At 44.4% G+C, this 18,934-nt stretch overlaps 1 long non-coding RNA gene across 1 annotated transcript; it reads left to right on the forward strand.

The window, feature by feature from the left end:
- Positions 1-3,061: 3,061 nt before the first annotated feature.
- Positions 3,062-18,359, forward strand: LOC141098719 (uncharacterized). Its single transcript, XR_012234327.1, has 2 exons — positions 3,062-3,638; positions 13,881-18,359. It is a non-coding gene; the product is annotated as an uncharacterized lncRNA (long non-coding RNA).
- Positions 18,360-18,934: the final 575 nt, after the last annotated feature.

Here is an 18,934-nt window from a genome sequence, read left to right on the forward strand (position 1 = left end):
TATATGTGTGGTGAAATGTGTGCTGAGGGTGGTATATGTGTTGAAGCACGTGGTAGTGTGTGGCGCATTTTGTGTGTGTGTTCATATCCCCGTGTGTGGTGAGTGTCCCATGTCAGGGCCCCACCTTAGCAACTGTATATACTGTTTGGCGCCATCGCTCTCATTCTTTAAGTCCCCCTTGTTCACATCTGGCAGCTGTCAATTTGCCTCCAACACTTTTCCTTTCACTTTTCCCCCATTATGTAGATAGGGGCAAAATTGTTTGGTGAATTGGAACGCGCGGGGTTAAAATTTCACCTCACAACATAGCCTATGACGCTCTCGGGGTCCAGACGTGTGACTGTGCAAAATTTTGTGGCTGTAGCTACGACGGTGCGGATGACATACATACATACACACACACACACATTGAGCTTTATATATTAGATAATCTATAGATGAAGATTCTCATGCAGATCAAGGTCTTTCAATGGATCTTAACAGTTCATTTATGAATAAGAAAAGCAGATTTTTCTGGATTAAGAAATCTGGTCACTGATGTCAAGGTAAAATGTTAATCAGCCTCTTATGAACTGTGTGCCCTTATAATTTAGCACTATCAAATCCATTATCATCAAATGGCATTAACATAGTATCACAACAAACCTGCCAAGAGAGGGCCACCCACCAAAACTTTCAGCCTGGGCAATGAGGGCATTAAGCGGCAGCACGGAGAACAAAGGTAGCACTGAAGGAGATGCAGAGTTCCCAAGAAAAGACTGGAGTATCCATCCATACAACCACAATAGGCCGTGCACTCAATAAAGGTGACCTTTATGGAAAAGTGGGCAGAAAAAAAACTTACACACAAAAATTGTAATGCTCATTTTGAGTTTGTTTAACCCTTTAGTGACGGGGCTAATTTTTTAAAATCTGACCAGTGTCACTTTATGTGGTAATAACTTGCGCTTCAACAAATCCCAGTAATTTTGAGAATGCTTTTTCGTGATACATTATACTTTATGATAATGATAAGTTTAGGTCGATATGTTTTGTTTATTTATAAAAATATTAGAAATTTGAGAAAACTGTTAAAAAATTAACAATTTTCAAACTTTGAATGATTTTCCCTTTAATCCAGATAGTCATACCACATCAAAACATTAATAAATAACATTTCCCTCATGTCTGCTTTACATCAGCACCATTTGTATAATGTTCTTTTATTTTGTTAGCGTTTTAGGAGGTTTAAAAATGTAGCAGTAATTTTTCGTTTTTTCAAGGAATTGACAACATTTATTTTTTTAGGGAACTATCCAGGTTTGAAGTGCCTTTGGGGGTCCCATATATTGGGAAACCGCCAAAAGTTATACCGTTTTAAAAACAGCACCGCCTGACATATTGAAAACTGCTGTCAGGTAATTTATTAACCCTTCAGGTTATTTTCAGGAATTAATGCACAGTGACATAACGGATATGAAAATGTGCATTTTTACCACCTATATGCCGCTAACTTCTGAACAGGTTAAAACGGCCGTCAGACTCTTAAGGCCGCTATTTGGTCATGAATTGCCATGGCAAACATCAGGACCACACAATCATGATCTGGGGGCACCAATGGGGATAAAGAGGAAGCCCTCACACTCTGTTAACCATTTATATGATGTAGTCACTATTGACAGCAGCATCTAAGGGGTTAAACAGATTTGGATGGCGCAAACACTGATTGAGGCTGCTGCAGCAAGTTGTCAGCTATAGTATACAGCCGACAGCTGCTGGATTGTCACCTGTATGGGGAGGCTATTCTCTTATATCTCAGGTTAGTTAAAAGACATATTGGCTGTCATTAAGGGGTTAAAGATGTGGGAGACTCCCCAAATGTATAAAGGAAGGTGCTGTTGTAAGATCAGAAATTAACTTTTTGGCCACCAAGGTAAATGTTATAGCCAAACCAAATTGGCTCATCGCCCAAAGAGCACCATCCCCACAGTGAAACATGGTGGTGGCAGCATCATGTTGTGGGGAATTGTTTCCGCAGCAGGGTCAGGGAAAATGTCGCAAGTTTAGGGAAGACAGATAATGTGAAATACAGGGAATTAATAAATACTAATCAAATAAAACCTGTTTTAGTCAGTGATTTGAGACTAGGATGGAGGTTCACCTTCCATCAAGACAATGACCCCAAGCATACTGCTAAAGCAATACTCCAGTGGTTTAAGGGGAACATGTTTATTTTTTGGTGTGGACTAGTCAAAGCCCAGACCTTAATTCAGTTTGGAATCTGTGGTCAGACTTGAATATTGCTGTTCAGCAGAGGAAATAATTTAACTTGAAGCTGAAGCAATTTTGCCTAGACAAAAATCCCAGTGGCAATATGTGGAAAGCTCATAAAGACTTATCCAAAGTGACTTGCAGCTGTAATTGCCTCAAAAGGAGGCTCTACAAAGTACTGAATTTAGGGAGTGAATAGTTATGCACACCAAAGTTTTCAGTTATTTTGCCTTCTTTGGTGTTTGCTTTACTATAAATAGAAGACCAAATGTTCACAGTCGTAATCATGTGTAGTCATGTATTTTACATAAACTGATGCAAACTCTCAAAAAAACTGAAATTCCAGGTTATGAGGTACCAAAACATGAAAACTGGCAAGGGAGTGAATACTTTTATAACAACTGTGTATGCACACATAGCTCTTTATTGATCTGAAGTCTCTGTCACTCCAGCTCTGTTTCTGCCTAGTGCCATCTACTCCTGCTTGACTGAAGTCACACACCATAGAGGCAGTCAGTCAAGCAGGAGGCGGTGGCACTGGACAGGAATAGAGCTGTAGTGATAGAGGCTTCAGATCTACCATAGTCCTTCAACCTTATTTGCATATCAATTCAAACACTGATTTGTCTGTAATGGAGGAACAGACCGGCCATGTAAAGGTATCGCTGGACTTGTATTTGAAAGAGTTACATGCACATATAAAAAGTTTGGGACTTGAAATGTTATTGACAGATTCCCTTTGAAAAGAAAATTCATAGGCTGGAGTCACACTTAACGTATAAAACATCGGTCTGATTTTGACTGCCGAGAATCGCACAAATGTTCCCTGAACAGTGATCCGTATGTCATCCGTTTGCAATGCGAGGATACGATTTCCTTGAATCTAAGTATCCATGTGATATCTGCATGGCATCCGTATGGCGTGATTTTATCACAGCCTTGCAAAATGGACAAACAACGGGTTCTTGGCTTGAAATTTATTAAAATCAGAATCACCATCCTATTTATTGCCTCAACAACAGGTGACAGCCTCCAATCTTTGCTTTGTGTCAAACATGTCAGACAGGCTTACTTTCAACACAACTAAGCGTGTTTTTTCCATTGTGTTTAGTCCTGACGTTTTGGGGAGCCATATCCAGTGATTGTGGATCCGAGGAGGAGGAGACGAATGTGGTGCATCAGCTTTTGAGGCGATGGCTGACTAAAGGCCATTTCCACCATCTGTATGCTTCTCTATGTAGCCATACTGACAAGTTCTACCAGTATTGTCGGATGAGCATGGCCACATTTGACATTCTCATGGAGATTGTGCACCTTGGGATCACCTTTAAGGACACCAAGATGCACAAGTGCATTTCTGCAGAGGAGCGTCTTTTACTTATATTAGGGTATGTATTCATCCTCTATGTTGATGATGTATTCTCCTTTTGTTAATTTAACCCCTTCACCCCCAAGGGTGGTTTGCACGTTCATGACCGGGCCAATTTTTACAATTCTGACCACTGTACCTTTATGAGGTCATAACTCTGGAACGTTTCCATGGATCCCGGTGATTCTGACACTGTTTTCTCGTGACATATTGTACTTCATGTTAGTGGTAAAATTTCATTCAAATAACTTGCATTTATTTGTGAGAAAAACGGAAATTTGGCGAAAATTTAGAAAATTTTGCAATTTTCCAACTTTGAATTTTTATGCCCTTAAATCACAGAGATATGGCACCCAAAAAACTTGATAACTAACATTTCCCACATGTTTACTTTACATCAGCACAATTTTGGAACCAAAATTTTTTTTGTTAGGAAGTTATAAGGGTTAAAAGTTGACCAGCGATTTCTCATTTTTACAACACCATTTTATTTTTACGGACCACATCACATTTGAGGCCACTTTGAGGGGTCTATATGATAGAAAATACCCAAAAGTGACACCATTCTAAAAACTGCACCCCTTAAGGTGCTCAAGACCACATTCAAGAAGTTTATTAACCCTTTAGGTGCATCACAGGAATTTTTTTGAATATTTAAAAAAAAAATGAACATCTAACTTTTTTTCACAAAAAAAATACTTCAGGTTCAATTTTTTTTATTTTACCAAGGGTAACAGGAGAAATTGGACTGCAAAAGTTATTGTGCAATTTGTCCTGAGTACGCTGATACCTGATATGTGGGGGGAACGACTGTTTCAGCGCATGGCAGAGCTCAGAATGGAAGGAGAACCGTTTGACTTTTTCAATGCAAAATTGTCTGGAATTCAGATCTGACGCCATGTCACGTTTGGAGAGTCCCTGATGTACCTAAACAGTGGAAACCCCCTACAAGTGACCCCATTTTGGAAACTAGACCCCCAAGGAACTTATCTAGATATGTGGTAAGAACTTTGAACCCACAAGGGCTTTACAGAAGTTTATAACGTACAGCGGTACAATTAAAAAATCATATTTTTTCCACAAAAATTATCTTTTCACCCCAAATTTTATTTTCCCAAGGGTAACAGGACCCTAAAAGTTATTGTGCAATTTGTCCTGAGTATGCTGATACCCCACATGTGGGGGTAAACCACTATTTGGGTGCATGGCAGAGCTCGGAAGGGAAGCAGCGCCATTTGACGTTTTTGGCTGGAATTGAGATCGGACACCATGTCGCGATTGGAAAACCCCTGATGTACCTAAACAGTGGAAACCCCCCACAAATGACACCATTTTGTAAACTAGACCCCCCAAGGAACTTATCTAGATGTGTGGTGAGCACTTTGAACCCCCCAGTGCTTCACAGAAGTTTATAATGCCCGGGCATGAAAATAAAAAAAATCTTATTTTTTCCACAAACATGAACAATTAGTCCCCAATTTTTTTATTTTCCCAAGGGTAACAGGAGAAATTGAACCCCAAAAGTTGTTGTCCAATTTGTCCTGAGTACGCTGACGCCCCATATGTGGGAGAAAACTACTGTATGGACACACGTCGGGGCTCGGAAGGGAAGTAGTGACGTTTTGGAATGCAGACTTTGAGGGAATGTTCTGCGGGTGTCATATTGCCTTTGGAGAGCCCCTAATGTACCTAAACAGTGGAAACCCCCCACAAATGACCCCATTTTGGAAACGAGACCCCCTAAGGAACTTATCTAGATGTGTGGTGAGCACTTTGAACCCCCAAGGGCTTCAAAGAAGTTGATAATGCCAGGGCATGAAAATAAAAAAAACGTATTTTTTCCACAAACATGATCAATTAATCCCCAATTATTTCATTTTCCCAAGGGTAACAGGAGAAATTGGACCCCAAAAGTTGTTGTCCAATTTGTCATGAGTACACTGACACCCCATATGTGGGAGAAAACTACTGTATGGACACACGGGGCTCGGAAGGGAAGCAGTGACGTTTTGGAATGCAGACTTTGATGGAATGGTCTGCGGGTGTCATGTGCGTTTGGAGAGCCCCTGATGTACCTAAACTATTGAAACTCCCCACAAGTGACCCCATTTTGGAAACTAGACCCCCCACGGAACTTATCTAGATGTGTGGTGAGCACTTTGAACCCCCAAGTGCTTCACAGAAGTTTATAACGCTCGGACGTGAAAATAAAAAAAACACTTTTTTCCACAAAAATGATATTTTTGCCCCCAATTTTTTATTTTCCTAAGGGTAACAGGAGAAATTGGACCCCAAAAATTGTTTTGCAATTTGTCCTGAGTAGGCTGATACCCTACATGTGGGGGTAAAACACTGTTTGGGCGCATGTCAGAGCTTGGAAGGGAAGGAGCACCATTTGACTTTTTCAACTCAGAATTGGCTGTAATTGAAATCAGACACCATGTTGCATTTGGAGAGCCCCTGATGTGCCCAAACAGTGGAAACCCCCAATTCTAACTCCAACCCCAACACACCCCTAACCCTAATCTCAGCCCTAACCCTAGCCCTAACCCTATCCCTAACCCTAGCCCTAGCCCTAGCCCTAACCCTAACGGAAAAATGGAAATAAATACATTTTTTTTATTTTATTATTTTTCCCTAACTAAGGGGGTGATAACGGGGGGTTTGATTTACTATTTATGGCGGTTTGTATGTTTGGCGGCTGTCGCACGCTAAAAGACGCTTTTTATTGTAAAAATAGTTTTTGCATCACCACATATTGAGAGCTATAATTTTTCCGTATTTTGACCCACTGAGTCATGTGAGGTCTTATTTTTTGCGGGACGAGTTGACGTTTTTATTGGTACCATTTTCGGGCACGTGACATTTTTTTGATCGCTTTTTATTCCGATTTTTGGCACGCAGAATGAACAAAAACCAGCGTTTCATGAATTTCTTTTGGGGGGGGTGCGTTTACACCGTTCCGCGTGCGGTAAAATTGATAAAGCTGTTTTATTCTTCGGGTCAGTACGGTTACAGCGATACCTCATTTAGGTCGTTTTTTATGTTTTGTCGGTTTTATGCAATGAAAACTATTTTATATAAAAAATAATTATTTTTGCATCACTTTATTCTGAGAGCTATAACTTTTTTATTTTTTCGCTGATGATGCTGTGTGGCGGCTCGTTTTTTGCGGGACAAGATGACGTTTTCAGCGGTACCATGGATATTTATATGCGTCTTTTTGATCGCGCGTTATTACACTTTTTGTTTGGCGGTATGATAATAAATCATTATTTTTTGCTTCGTTTTTTATTTTTATTTTTTAAGGGGTTCGCTAAAGGGGTTAACTAATGGGACAGTTTTATAGGGCGGGTCGTTATGGACGCGGCGATACTGTAACAATTATAGTGGATACTACAGGGGTTTCTTGGCAAGAAGCACAATCACAGCAGAGTCCAGAGTTAAGTGAATCGAGTTTATATAAGAACACAGCAAAACCATGCGTGCACAGTGTGAACAAGGCAAACACAAAAGTCAATAAACTGCCGCTAGAGGTCAGCGGCCAGTTGCAGGGTATACGCCTTTCAAAGTATCGAATGCTTGGAGCATAGTTTAGAAACAAAGTCCAGAACGTTATAGCCGGCCACTATGGAAACAGATGCCGTTATCAGTACGGTATAGTTCTCAGAAAGTCTATCCAGTGGGTACCCTAACCCTGGTCCGGTTAGGGCACGGCAGGGCCGCTGAATCAGCCGGAATCGCAGAACCACAAGTAGCAAGCACACGGTAGATTCTTTAGGACGGAGCAAACAGTAAGTCTCACCGATCAGGTGGCAGCAGGTAACAGGACAGCAGAGCAGCGGAGACAGCCAGCGGCTGTGGAGCGGGCAGCAGCAGAGGTGTGCAGTATAGTCTCTTGAAGCAACCACGAATGGAACAACCTCAGCAAGCTACAGCAGCTGTGAAGCCAGGACAACCCAGTACTCAAAGGAACACAGGCAGAATACTCCAGCATTGATTAATGACTGGGGTGGAGTCTTAAAGGCAGCAGACAGGAACACATGAAGGCCAGACCACCATCTTGGAGAAGGGCAAAATTCCAGAACATAGCAAAAGTGTCCAGAGTCCTGACATTACTCCCTCCTTAGAAGCGGCCTCAGGATGATCCCGAACCTGGTTTCTCGGGGAATCTCTGATGGAAAAGAGAAATCTTCCTTTGAGCGCTGATGTTCTCCACCGGTTCCCAAGAGTCTTCTTCAGGGGGATACCCCTGCCATCTAATCAGATACTGGAGCCGACCTCTGCGAATTCTGGAGTCAATAATGTCATCGACCACAAATTCCTCTTGCCCATCAATTATCACCGGCCGTGGAGGTGGCACAACACGACCCTGAAAAGTATTGGGTGAGACAGCCTTTAGTAGGGAAACATGAAATACGGGATGTACCTTCATAGTCCTAGGTAACTTCAGGCGACAGGCCACAGAGCTCACAATGCCATTAATCCTGAAAGGGCCGATGAACTTCTGTCCCAGCTTCTGTGAAGGAACATTCAATTTTAAATTCTTGGTGGATAACCATACGGAATCCCCTACCTTGAACACAGTTGCTGGTTTGCGGAATCTATCTGCCGATCTTTTGTAGCGCTCTTGGGCTGAAGTCAGGGTCTCTTTTAGAACCTCCATATTCTGTTTCATCGTAGTAAGCCTTTCCTCTACAGCCGGAACCGGAGACTTTATTGGAGACCTGGGAAAGATACTGGGATGGTAACCCAGGTTTGCAAAAAATGGTGTTACCTTAGTAGAGGCGTTCTGAGAGTTGTTATAAGAAAACTCCGCCAAAGGAAGTAAGTCCAGCCAATCATCTTGAAGGTGGCTGACGTAGCACCGAAGATACTGTTCCAAGGTCTGATTGGTCCGTTCTGTCTGACCATTTGTCTGGGGGTGATAGGCGGAAGAAAGGCACACATCAATATTGAGTGCAGAACAGAACTCTTTCCAGAATCTTGACGTAAATTGGGAGCCTCGATCAGAGATGATCTCATCTGGGACCCCATGCAGCCGAAACACATTCTGTAGGACCAGATCTCCAGTTTCTTTAGCTGAGGGAAGACCGGCGCATGGGACTAAATGAGCGGCCTTTGTTAAACGGTCTACAACCACTAAGATCGTATTCATGCCTTTAGAGATGGGCAGCTCCACAATAAAGTCCATAGATATCGACCCCCATGGGCGGGATGGAATAGGTAAAGGTTGCAGGAGGCCCATAGGTGACATACGCGGGGTCTTATGACGAGCACATACCTCGCACGAGAGAACGTAGTCCTTTGTGTCCTTCAGGCATGTTGGCCACCAGAAGAAGCGACTTAGGAACTCTTGGGTCTTCTGTAACCCCCTATGACCTGCCACCTTGGAATCGTGAACCACTCTGAAGATTTTGAGAAGGACCGCCTCTGGGATGTAAACACGTTGTCCTCTGAACCACATGCCCCCTTTAAGGACCAGATTGACATCAGCAGGTGGGTTAGTCAAGAGTACGTCACCTACATACGCTTCCTTGATGTCCTTCCACAAGTCCTTATCCTGGATGACCCCGATGAAATTGGCATCGGAAAGAATCGTTTTCGGCGGGGGTCCTGGTAAGGCATCTGCAGCATGAATCCGAGATAGTGCATCTGCTTTTCCATTGCGAGAACCTGGTCGAAAGGAGATAATAAAATCGAATTGATTCAGAAATAAGCTCCAGCGGGCCTGACGAGGAGAGAGACATTTCGCGGATCTAAGAAACTCCAGGTTACGATGGTCTGTCAACACAATAACTTGTTGAGCGGGTCCTTGGAGATGGTGCCTCCATTCTTTAAAAGCTGCAATAATGGCCAGCAGCTCCTTATCCCCTACATCATAGTTCTTCTCTGCTGAGGTCAGCCTACGAGAAAAGAAAGCACATGGATGAAGTAAGGCCTTCTCTCCGACTCTCTGCGAAAGGATGGCCCCCAAGGCGTTGTCTGAGGCATCCACTTCCACGATAAATGGAAGTGTCGGATCAGGGTGGACCAACAGTGGAGCTGAAGTAAAACAGGTCTTAAGCCGAATAAATGCTTCCTGAGCTTGTGCGGACCATTTAAATGGATTCTCCTTCTTTGTCAATGCAGTGATGGGACGGACAATATCAGAAAAATTTCGGATAAAACGTCTATAAAAATTGGCAAAACCGATAAAACGTTGTACCTGTTTTATATTTTTGGGTACCGGCCAGTCGGTGATTGCCTGGATCTTTCCAGATTCCATATTCAGCCCCTGAGGGGAGATGACATAGCCCAGAAACTGTATCTCGGAGCGATGGAACTCGCATTTCTCCAGTTTAATATATAGGTGGTTCTCCTTCAGCCGTCTTAAAACCGTCTTGACATGTTCCTCATGTTCCTGCAATGAGTCTGAAAAAATCAAAATGTCGTCCAAGTATATGACCACAAACTGGTCCAATAGATCCCTGAAAATATCATTGACGAGGTGTTGGAAGGTCGCTGGCGCGTTACACAGTCCAAAGGGCATTACTAGATATTCAAAATGTCCATAACGGCATCTGAAAGCTGTCTTCCACTCATCCCCAGGACGAATACGCACTAGATTATACGCCCCACGAAGGTCTAATTTGGAAAAGACCTTTGCTTGGCGGACTCTCTCCATTAATTCGGGTATTAGCGGTAGAGGGTAGCGGTTACGTATGGTTACCTTATTAAGTCCCCGATAATCGATGCATGGTCTTAGTGTCCCATCCTTCTTTTTCACAAAGAATATAGGCGCCCCAGCTGGCGAGGAAGAAGGGCGTATGAAGCCCTTGGCCAGATTTTCATCGATGTACTATTTTAGGGCCTGAAGTTCTGGTGCAGCCAGAGGGTAGACATTACTAAAGGGGATCGCTGCCCCGGGAAGGAGTTCAATAGGGCAGTCATAGTGTCTGTGTGGCGGGAGCTGGTCCGCCTTCTCCTTGTCACACACATCAGAAAATTCCTTATAGACAGTTGGTATCCCCACTACCTGTATAGGAGATTCGGCCTTCAAGGATGTAGATTTTTAGATTGTCTCCGTAGCAGACTTCTCCCTTGTTGGGAAAGTGATCGCCTTGGTCTCCCAGTTGATGGTCGGGTTCTGAGAGCGCAACCAGGGAATACCTAGGATCACGGGAAAATGTGGAGAAGAGATTAATAAGAACGACAATTGCTCCTGATGATCCGGCTCCAATAAGATCGTGAGAGGTATTGTCTCCTGGTCTACAGGGCCAGAGATTAGGGGTGAGCCGTCTACTGTCTCCAAATTAATTGGAGAAGCCTTCTGACAAGACTGAATGCCATGTTCCTTGGCAAAGGAAATGTCCATAAAATTGCCCCCCGCCCCTGAGTCGATCATAGCTGAGCTGGAAATCCATCTTTCAGCACACAAGATTTTAATAGGGAGGGAACAATGAGAACTCTTTTCCTTCACTTCCCCGGGGGGTGTGGTCATAGCAAGCGACTGAAACACTGCATCTATAGGCAGGCTACACTCAGAAGTGTCGGATTCCGTATCACTGCCATCCAGCTCCCCAATCGCAGCTACCACTTTGTTCTGACGTTTAGGACATTTTGGGCAGTTAATCAGGAAGTGATCTGACTGGCCGCAATAAAAACACAAACTCTCCCGAAGGCGATGTTCCCGGCGTTCATTACTATCACGCTGAACTGAGTCAATCTGCATCGGTACCTCCTCCACACCCCGAGATGTCTTACCTGCAGTTTCTTTGGGAGGAAGGGAAAAATTAGACATGCGGTTATACACAGCCAGCTTTTCCTGCCTGCGCTCAGTGAGGCGAATGTCTATGCGCACGCAATGCTGTATAAAAGCCTCGAGCTCCTGTGGGGATTCTGAGCGGGCTAATTCATCCTTTACCACGCTGGACAGGCCTCTCTTAAAAATGGGAACCTGTGCATAAAGGTCCCAATTAGTATCTACTGCTAGTCGCCTGAAGTCGGTCGCATATTCAATAACCGAGCACTTGCCCTGGCGCAAAGATAGCAGCGCGGTCTCAGCAGAAGCACGACGATTTGGATCGTCAAACATTAGTGCCATGGCGGCCAAAAAATCATCCAGCACATTCAGGCGTGGGTCACGAGACTCGATCATAGGATTCGCCCAAGCGAGCGCACGTGAGGTCAGCAGCATGATTATACATAGCACTTTAGAACGGCCCGTTGGGAAATGATCAGCATGGATGTCAAAGTACAGCATACATTGGTTCACGAATCCACGAAACTTGTCGCGGTCGCCATTGTATCTAAATGGTGGTAATTTAGGAAGGCTAGGTGGTGGTACGTGCCCTGCAGGCAAAGTCACAGGTCGAGCCCCCTGAGCTGCCATCTGTGTACTGATGTCCTGGAAGTTTTGTCCACACTGGGTCTCCAATCCAGTCAATCTGCTTTCCTGTGCTGCAACTCGAGCGTCTAAGTCCTGCAGGTTCTGCCCAAAAACCCGTTGATTACGTTCCACGCTTTCAACTTTCTTTTGCAGAACATTCATATCCTGCTGCAGGGAACGGAGCATGGTGTACACCTGTTCCATCTTGCTGTCTGACATAGCTCCTGCAAACCCCTCTTTTTTGGCTGGAGTATCCTGTAACAATTATAGTGGATACTACAGGGGTTTCTTGGCAAGAAGCACAATCACAGCAGAGTCCAGAGTTAAGTGAATCGAGTTTATATAAGAACACAGCAAAACCATGCGTGCACAGTGTGAACAAGGCAAACACAAAAGTCAATAAACTGCCGCTAGAGGTCAGCGGCCAGTTGCAGGGTATACGCCTTTCAAAGTATCGAATGCTTGGAGCATAGTTTAGAAACAAAGTCCAGAACGTTATAGCCGGCCACTATGGAAACAGATGCCGTTATCAGTACGGTATAGTTCTCAGAAAGTCTATCCAGTGGGTACCCTAACCCTGGTCCGGTTAGGGCACGGCAGGGCCGCTGAGTCAGCCGGAATCGCAGAACCACAAGTAGCAAGCACACGGTAGATTCTTTAGGACGGAGCAAACAGTAAGTCTCACCGATCAGGTGGCAGCAGGTAACAGGACAGCAGAGCAGCGGAGACAGCCAGCGACTGTGGAGCGGGCAGCAGCAGAGGTGTGCAGTATAGTCTCTTGAAGCAACCACGAATGGAACAACCTCAGCAAGCTACAGCAGCTGTGAAGCCAGGACAACCCAGTACTCAAAGGAACACAGGCAGAATACTCCAGCATTGATTAATGACTGGGGTGGAGTCTTAAAGGCAGCAGACAGGAACACATGAAGGCCAGACCACCATCTTGGAGAAGGGCAAAATTCCAGAACATAGCAAAAGTGTCCAGAGTCCTGACAGATACCTAATATGTGTACTTTTATTGTTTTTTTTTTTTTTCAAAAAATGGATTTATTTGGGGGAATATATTTTTTTTTTTTTTGTAATTTGGCGATTTTTTTTTTAATTATTTTAACACTTTTTTTAAATTTTATTTTTACTTTATTAAATAGTCCCAGGTGGGACATCGCTGATCTGTCACATCACAGATCACTGTGACAGATCAGCGATCTGTCACAGGCAGTGCACAAGGCTTCCTCATGCCTGCGCTTTGCAGGCACTGAGGAAGCCAGCTTCCTGCAGGCCCCCGAAGGCCCCCGTCGCCATCTTGGATTCGGGGGCCTGCAGGAAAGGAGCCCCCGGCAGCAGCGCTGCACATTGCGCTGCCGTGGGGGGCTCAGGGAAGCACGGAGGGAGCCCCCTCCCTGCCGATGCTTCCTTTTAACCCCCGGTACACCGCGATCATGTTTGATCGCGGTGTGCAAGGGGTTATCGTGTCGGGGGCGGTCCGTGACCGCCCCTGACACATTGTGCCGGGTGTCAGCTGTGATAATCAGCTGACACCCGGCCGCGATCAGCGGCGCTCACCACGTGGGCGCCGCTGATCGCGGTAGACGTACTATCCCGTCCATGGGCAGAGGGGCCCGGGTCCCATGGACGGGATAGTACATCTGATGTCAGGAAGGGGTTAATGTACTCATCCCTTCATTTTTTGGTCCATGTTGTTTCATTATTTTTACCACAACATTTGTCCTTTGACATTATATGCTGCTTTTAATAAGAGTAATGGCATTGCATGTAGTTTACTTTTTTCAAGGCAGGGCTTCTTAACTATTGCCCATAAATTTTAGGATGGACTAAACTGGTTTATAGCGGCATGGATTTTAATTTTGTTTAATGTATCTTCCCTTATAGATTCCTTTCCACTGGCCTTTCCTACGTGGCACTGCATCTTGAATTCTTAATTGGAAAACCCACCATCTCAGGCATTATCCATTCTACGTGCTTGGAAATATGGTCCCGACTACATCAATTAGTCATGCCTGAGCCCAAAATGTAAGACTGGCTGCATATAGCCTGTGGGTTTGAGGAAACGTGCCAGTTTCCCAACTGTATTGGCGCACTGGATGGAAAGCACATCCGTGTGTGTAAGCTGCCAAACTCGGGGTCCCAATATTTTAATTATAAATAGTATTTTTCTGTAATGCTGTTGGCCCTGGTTGACAGTGCCTACAGGTTTATAATTGTGAAACAAAGAAATGCCTATCACTTTCTTAGAAACAATTGGCAGTAGCAAATGTAAATGAACCGCCATATCAATATAAATTCCACTCCATATATACTAGAAAACCAAGAGAACAAACAGAGTATAGGATTCAGTGTAATATAAAAAATTACAAATGTTATTAATCACAATATTATCTACCATAGAATAAAACAGCACAGTTGCAAATCACAAGACAGACACAAAGGGAAGAACCCGTGCATACTAAAACATGCCAATAGAATCAGCCATGACGCCAGTCACAACATGTGACTGGCTATACAACAGGTAATGGAAGGCTATACCCCATATTCCCAATAATTGAAACCCAAATGGGCAATTATAACATAATGGTGGGGAGCTTACCAAGATATGCACGGACCCAGGACAGAGGGAAGGACCCTGATGCGCGTTTCGTGCCCTCACAGGGAGCTTTCTCATGGGGATGTGGAGTGAGGGGATAATATGGTCCTTTTGTAGCCATGGTGAGTAATCATGTGTGCGGTCATGGGGTGTACAGGAACCAATGAGCGCGGCAGTAGCAGTGCATGTGTGGTGCCGCAGCCAGGTCCTTGTCAGTGACGCCAGGCATCAGAGCACACATGCGAAATGGGAAAAGAGTCCCTGTGCGTGCTCTGGAGGCACAAAGACACCTGGCTCCAAGCGAGAAGTAAAAGGAGGGCACAAGGTGCATGCGCACAGCCATATAAGCTTAGTGAGCATAGTTACGTGCAGACCCAATAGAGTAAATGATCCAGATATAGAAAATATATAAAGTACATAGAAAACAGCAGAAAAAACAACACTTTTGCCTGGCAAAACATCAGAGAAATAATTGACAATAGCAATTACATTATCAATTAAAATATGACAGGAATTGTAATTTAATTATAGAATCCAGGCAGCAGTGCCAATAGTAAGAGATGACAGACATCACACGATTATGGTAGAAGTCAATCACATCCAGGAAAATATTTGATATCCCCACAACCCCACGGACGTCAGGACAAACACACTAAAAATGATGAAAAGAAAAAGAAGGCTAAAAACAATAATAACAACCTCAACTGAGCTGGGAATATACAAGATGGATACAATAGAGAAACAAAATTATGTTATAAAAAGGAGGCAAAGCTCCAGGATTCATTAAGACCCCTTGGGGTCATTGTGTCAAGGGTGACAATCCATTTAGCCTCCATTTGGGCCAGCAATTTTTTATAGTTCCCTGCTCTAATCCCCAGGTGAATACAGTCAATACCCCTAACCATAAACATTTTGCATCACAGTTATGGAACGTCCTGAAATGGCAGGGGATAGTTTTAAGGGTAGAGGGGTCGGCCACTGTCTTGGCTGCACAAATGTCCTGCACATGCTCGCATACCCGAACACGTAGCTCTCTAGATGTAAAACCAACGTATATCATGGAGCATCGGCACGTGGCATAGTAGATAACATTGGTGCTACCACATGATATACGTTGTCTAGTCTGAAAATTTTTTGAACCATCAGATGATTGAAGTGTCGAGCAGCACAGGGCATACGAGCAGACAAGACAGTGACCGCAAGGGACAGATCCCACATTTGGGCCTCTAGACACAAAGGGATTTACAGATTCTGGGACATAGTGGCTCTTGACTAAAAGATCTTTAAGGTTTTTAGATCTCCTAGATGTCATTCATTTATATCCACCAATAACCGAGCTCAAAAAGGGTTCAGCACCAAGGATCGCCCAGTGCCTAGAGAGAATCTCCATCATATTGTCCCACTCATGGTTGAAAGTTGAAATAAAACGGATAGTCTCACCCCCATTCCCCCCCGACTATACCAGCCCATGGATACAATAAATCCTTGCGTGTGATGTTTCTAGCCCTGTCATAACCCCTCCCTATACACCTGTTACTGTCACCTCGATTACGGAAATGATTCTCAGATCCAGGGCACGCCTCTCGAATCTGTCATCTGTGGAGAAGATTCTCCTCATCCTGAGGAATTGACCGACCAGACTAGCCTTGATGGTAGATGGATTGTGCAAAGATTTGGCATGTAACAGTGCGTTGACAGAAGTAGGTTTTCTGTAAACGTCTGTCTGGATGCACCGGTTATTGTCAAGGCCCAAAGAGATGTCCAGAAAATCAATAGAGTTGGAATCAAATTTGTAAGTCAACTTGATGTTAAAATTATTAACATTTAACCATGTCATGAACTCCCCGAGCTGCTGCACCGTCCCATCCCCAAAAAATAGAATATCATCGATATAGCAATGCCAGCACAGCACATGGGAAGCGGCCGGTGTGCCCCCATCACCAAAAATGAATCTCTCCCAGGACCCCAGGAAGAGATTGGCGTACGAGGGCGCACAGGCCGTGCCCATGGCCGTGCCGCATTGCTGTAAATAAAACTGATCTTTGAATACCAAAAAGTTATGGGTAAGAACAAAATGCAGCAGCTCGAGGAGTAGTTCACACAAAGGGTCACCAAGGTCGGACATCCCGAGGAAGAGGCGAACCACATCCAACTCTTGTGTGTGGTCAGTACAGGTGTATAGGGATTTGACATCAGCAGTAACAAAAAGGGTATGGTTATCCACAAGGATGCCATCAACCCGTGTGAGGACGTCCGTCATATCCCTGACATATGATGGCAGTAATTCGACTAATGGTTTCAGATAGTAGTCTAAAAATTTACACCGGGTCACACAATCCCTCAATACTGGACACGATCAGACGCCTCGGAGGGTCAGTGGTGTCCTTGTGGATCTTGGGCAGGAGGTAGGAGGTGTGGGTTTTAGGGACCTGACCATCAACCCCTCAAAGACAGCCTTAGTAATAGTATCTTCATCTAAGGCACGAATGAGGATGCGCTGAATTTCGAGCGAGAAGGAGGATGTGGGATTATAAGACAATTTTTGATAAGTATGAGGGTCCCTCAACTGAAGGAAAGCTTCTCGCTCATATAGTGTGGTAGGCCAAACAACGATGTTCCCTCCCTTAACAGCCAGCTTAAATACAACCCCAGGGATTGATTTTAGTTCTGAAATTGCACGGCGTTGTCTAAACGTCAAATTGTCATTTTTACGCTTAGAGGAAAACTTCTTAATGTCCTCGGTGACTAGTTTTGTGAAGCTGTCTATAGACTTATAGAGAGGGGGAGGGAACCTTGTTGACTTGGGCAACACATTGGGAGGAAACTTACCCCGATGAGGTGGAGATTGCTCCACGAGGAGGTCCTCTAAATTGCGGAGTGCCTCCCTCTTGCTGTCACTCATTGGCTCATCGAATCGATCCTTATGGTGCAATTTCCGTAATAGCTTCCGTGAAAAAAGGTGAAGATCCTTCAATGCTAAAAAATAGTTAAAGGAGTTAGTGGGGGAGAAGGTCAGGCCCCTACCCAAGACTTCCAGCTGTATATCAGTGAGACCATATGAGGAAAGATTTATCACCTGAAGGCCACTTTGGGAACCACCTGGGATGGTGCGCCCCATCATGTTTTTATTTTTGGCAAATTGTCAGATTGTACGGGTTTATAATTGTAGATATTGGTGCCTATGGAAGAACTGGAGACTCCAGAGTCTTCAATTCTTCCATTATGGCTGTACAATAATGACTTGGACATCCCACCCCCATGTCAGCTGCCAGGGTCCACTATGGAAGCGGTGCCTTATGTGATGGTTGCAGATGAGGCCTTTCAACTAACACGCAACTTCATGAGGCCCTATCCACGTCGAGCCCTGGACCATGGCGCAGAATCTTTAATTTCCGCTTATCCCATGCACGACGACTGGTAGAGTGTGCCTTTGGCATTCTTTGTGCCAAATGGCGGGTACTGCAGTCATCCATTCAACTTAGTGAAGGAAATGTGAATGAGGTGATTATAGCCTGTGTGATCCTTCACAACTTCACCAGAATCCATGACTGCTCCTCATATGATGGTGATGAAGTTGGGTTTGCAAATATTGTCAGGCCTAATACACATGTAATTCATCCACGTAATCAGCCCTCTGGACTTAAAGTGCGGGATGTGTTTACAAATTATTTTGTTTCAACCAGAGGGATCTACTCCATGGCAAGACAATGCAGTTTCTATGTTGTGATTTGATTTTTTGGTGTTAAAAATAAAGTAACGTTAATGTCTGCAGTGTGTGTTGTATTTGTGTAATAATGTATGAAATAGGTAAAGCAACACATCACCTAGTACTTCAACCACGGGAAGGGCAGTCTCCAATGAAGGAAACCACCTATGCCAAAACATGGTATCCATCCACAGACAGCTGTTTCGGGGTATTGCCCCTCATCAGTGTGGTTGTTCCCTCCCGGGGAAAGACCTGGCTAGTCATTGCTTGCGTTGAGAAACATGTGATGGTGTCTCCGCGGCTTGTGTTTTGCATATATTTACATATTTCCCATAAGGGTGGGGGCATTGCCCTAGAATCACTGCGTTGAGAAACATGTGATGGTGTCTCCGCAGTGTTGGATGTTGATCTCCATGAGTTCATTCATCCTCATTTTTCACAGTCTTCTACTAGGCATTGCTCCTACTGGCCAGTTTCCTACTCCACACTGATGAGGGGCAATACCCCGAAACAGCTGTCTGTGGACGGATACCATGTTTTGGCATAGGTGGTTTCCTTCATTGGAGACTGCCCTTCCCGTGGTTGTTCCCTCCTGGGGAAAGACCTGGCTAGTCATTGCTTGCGTTGAGAAAAATG

The sequence above is a fragment of the Dendrobates tinctorius genome, unplaced genomic scaffold (genome assembly GCF_039654945.1).
Source record: "Dendrobates tinctorius isolate UK_male_01 unplaced genomic scaffold, ASM3965494v1 ptg000094l, whole genome shotgun sequence".
Lineage (NCBI taxonomy): Eukaryota > Metazoa > Chordata > Amphibia > Anura > Dendrobatidae > Dendrobates > Dendrobates tinctorius.